The 3,936-nt window shown below is 36.4% G+C and overlaps 1 non-coding gene across 1 annotated transcript; it reads right to left on the bottom strand.

Annotated features, from left to right (window-relative positions):
• Positions 1-3,150: 3,150 nt before the first annotated feature.
• Positions 3,151-3,253, bottom strand: LOC142862985 (U6 spliceosomal RNA). Its single transcript, XR_012913876.1, has one exon. It is a non-coding gene; the product is annotated as a U6 spliceosomal RNA (small nuclear RNA).
• Between the last annotated feature and the right edge of the window lie 683 nt (positions 3,254-3,936).

The raw sequence follows: 3,936 nt of genomic DNA, 5'->3' as shown, positions 1-3,936 counted from the left end.
ATTGATTCTCTCTGAGGGATGCAACCTATGAGGTTTTGTCTACATAACAAGGTCACCATTGCTAGGCAGACCTTCTCCCCCTCCCATAACTGTCTTGCCACCCTAACCTGATTTACCACCATAACCTGTTTTTGGCCGTGCTCTGAGCCCCCATTTTTTTCACCTCAAGATGGTATATAAGCTGTACCCCATTGGAGGTTGAACTAATCACTCTGTGATTTTCCCTCCATGTACACTAATATGTTTGTACCCCATTTCTCCTCCTAATCCACCTTTTATCAGTTGCTTTTTTGGTGGACCTTCAGAGGGTGAAGGTGAAGTTTTCTCTTGACCCTTACATTAACCTCTGGCCATGATGGAGTAACAGAGACCTGATTTCCATTCCACCAGAAAAAACAAAAATCGGACAAAATAAATGACACAATGGTTTGCCAGACACTGAACAACGGGCAATAAAGAACAACATGAAACAGGAAACAAAGGTCATGTGAAACGGGAAAGAAAGAAGGTAAGCACTACAGTTGTCCCCAGATTACTGCCTTGAAAGAGATCCCAGGCCATGGTGCAAGGAGAAGGAACCCAGGGGGAGCCTATTGGACTCCCGGAGTTGAGAAGACAGAGCTGAGAGTCCAAGGAGACCCAGGTGGCAGAATACAAGAGACAGAGTAGCAGAAAGGAGACAGCTGCACAGAGAAAGAACCTGGAGATCTGCAGAGGGGCTCCAGCTAACGCACAGCTGGATATGATCAGTATGTGTGTACACCAGGAAAAGAACCACCTGCAAGGATGAGAGGCAGTGCCTGAGCTCACACAGGGTGGGAAAAACTACCTGCTCCTGCCAGCCAAAGTGGAAACCTCAAGATGCATGAGATATTGGGTAGAGTACACAGGATCATGCACCAGTAGGGAGAAATGATTTACCCTAGACTGAGCACTTCTTTGCCTAACAATATTAAAAGCAAGAACCAAAATGATTTAACCCACTTCCAAGTAACGCAGCTGTGTCCCAGAAAAAAGCCCAAGAATATTTATAATAATACCAAAATATCCAATATCCAACAAAGATTTTAGAACTCATAATGTTTGGCATCCAATCAAAAATTACCAAAATGCAAAGAAACAGAAATCTACAACTCATAGAAGAAAACTCAAGAAATCACAATTTATAAGACACAGATGTTACATTAATAATTAGTGGAAGAGAAAAATAAAATTAATTATAACTATTCCATGCTTTCAAAAAGTTAAGCAGAGACATAAAAGGTATAAAAAAAAAATCCCTATTGAACTTTCAGAATTAGAAATAAAATCTACCAGGTATGAGATTAAAAAAAAATACCCAGGATAAAATTAACTGCAGATTAGACATTGAAGAAGAAAAAGTAAGTACGTTTAAAGATAACAATTCAAACTGTATGAAAGGAAATGGAAAGAAAAGAGATTTTTTTAATGAAAAGAGCATCGGTAAGCCATGACATAATTTTACATGGCCTGATACGCATGTAATTAGAATCCCCAAGGAGGTTTAGGGGAAGAGGAAACAAAAATATTTAAAGACAAAGTAGCTGAGATTTTTCTGAAATAAAAGATAACTCCTTTTGAAGATCATGAGGACAAATTTTTTTTTTTTTTTGAGACAGAGTCCTGCTGTATTGCCTGGGCTAGAATGTTGTGATATCAGCCCAGCTCACAGCAACCTCAAAACTACTGGGCTTGGCCGGGCGAGGTGGCTCACACCTATAATCCTAGCACTCTGGGAGGCCGAGGTGGGTGGATCCCTCAAGGTCAGGAGACCAGCCTGAGCAAGAGCGAGACCCAATCTCTACTAAAAATAGAAACAAATTAGTTGGCCAACTAAAAATATATAGAAAAAAAAATTAGCCGGGCATGGTGGTGAATGCCTGTAGTCCCAGCTACTCGAGAGGCTGTGGCAGTAGGATTGCTTGAGCCCAGGAGTTTGAGGTTGCTGTGAGCTAGTAGGCTGACACCATGTCAAAAAAAAAAAAAACTCCTGGGCTCAAGTGATCCTGCCTCAGCCTCCTGAGTACCTAGGACTACAAGTGTGCACCACTATACCCGGCTAATTTTTTTCTTCTTCTATTTTTAGTTGCCCAGCTAATTTCTTTCTATTTTTAGTAAAGACAGAGTTTTGCTCTTGCTGAGGGTGATCTCAAATTCCTACCTCAAGTGATCCCCCGACCTTGGCCTCCTAGAGTGCTAGGATTATGGGCGTGAGCCACCATGCCCAGTCTCAGAAGGACAAGTTTTATCCTCATGAGGAAGAACTGTGTTTCGTATGTATCTGTGTACACTTATATAATACAGTAAATGTTCTTAGGGCTTTTCACATTTTGAGTTCTTAGAAATAAAATATTAATAAAATGAAAACTTACATTTCTTCTTAGAAATAAAATATGAATTTTATTCACATTTTGAGTTCTTAGAAATAAAATATGAATGAAATGAAAACCTACTTACATTTCTTCCTGTAGCACCCAGCCAGTGAGAGCTCTCATATGTTAGAACAGCAGGGTTTAGTGATACATAGATTGTTCTCATATATGGAATTGAATAGAAAAGCCACCAAAAAGATCTTGGAGATCAGAACAATGTTACAACATCTAACATTAAAATGGAAAGGTAACTGTAAATTATATAATAATAATTCCAATGCTAATGATAGATTAATGACAAATATTACCTTTGAATTATAATTGAATATTATAATGAAAACATATTAATGAATCTCAATTTTATTAAAATTTCTATATATGTGCTTATATTTTTAGCTTAATGTTATGAAATCAATAATAAAATAAGCATATTTTATTAATATAATAATTATGTAGTAGTATTTATTAATATAACTTTAGATTTAAATGAAAGTATTGAATATTATGCTAGTGAATGATAAAATATTAAATTTAATAATCATTTAATGGAGTCCTTTCTAAGTTCTTAATAATATTTATAGAAAAATTACGCATCATTATTTTGGGGGCAATAGAAAAATTGATGCTCATTAAGGTATTGGTATTTTCCAATTAACTAAGAAAAGAAAGTGAATATTCAGAAATGAATGAATTTTTTCAAGTTACATTTTAACATTCTTTTATTGTGCACGTTAATGATTCACTCTTTTTTAATTTTAAAAATATAGAATGCTTCACAAATTTGCATGTCATCCTTGCACAGGGGCCAGGCTAATCTTCTCTGTATCGTTCCAATTTTAGTATATGTGCTGCCAAAGCAAGCATTGATTCACTCTTTACTCACGAAGAAATCCCCACTATTTGTTAGTAATCTTGTTCAGAAAATTTAAGGTATTCACAAAATCAACTCCAACTCCACACTTTATTTGGATATTCATGCCACCATCCACTAGGCTATTTTATTTGAAAACTTGTGGCCTGTGTCATATATATATATATATATATAGAATGTTGACAACTGTTAATACTCATTAACATTTAAATTAATTAATTTCATAATGTGCTGCATTTCAAATTTCACTTTCATTTTATGCAATTTTGCAAAGTTAATTGTATTTCTCAAAGTTTTTTCTGTATGTTCACTTATACAGATAGTGAAATTATTTTATGAACTTTTCTGTAATTCATTTTATTGGATTGTATCCTCTTGTTTTATAACACCTTTAATGAGATTAAATTCCATATCACATGGCCAAGTGCAGTGGCTAATACCTATAATCCTAGCACTCTGGGAAGCCGAAGTAGGAGGATTGCTTGCACTCAGGAATTTGAGACCAGCCTGAGCAAGAGCAAGATCCCGTCTCTCCTAAAAATACAAAAAATTAGCCGGGTGTGGTGGTGCACTTCTGTAGTCCCAGCTACTTGGGAGGCTGAGGCAGGAAGATAATTGAGCCCGAGTTTGAGATTGCTATGAGGTAGGTTGATGCCACGGAACTCTAGCCCA

Source organism: Microcebus murinus, chromosome 20 (assembly GCF_040939455.1).
Source record: "Microcebus murinus isolate Inina chromosome 20, M.murinus_Inina_mat1.0, whole genome shotgun sequence".
NCBI classification, from domain to species: Eukaryota; Metazoa; Chordata; class Mammalia; order Primates; family Cheirogaleidae; genus Microcebus; species Microcebus murinus.
Note: the sequence above shows the minus strand (reverse complement) of the source record. Positions and strands in the feature narration are given on the sequence as shown.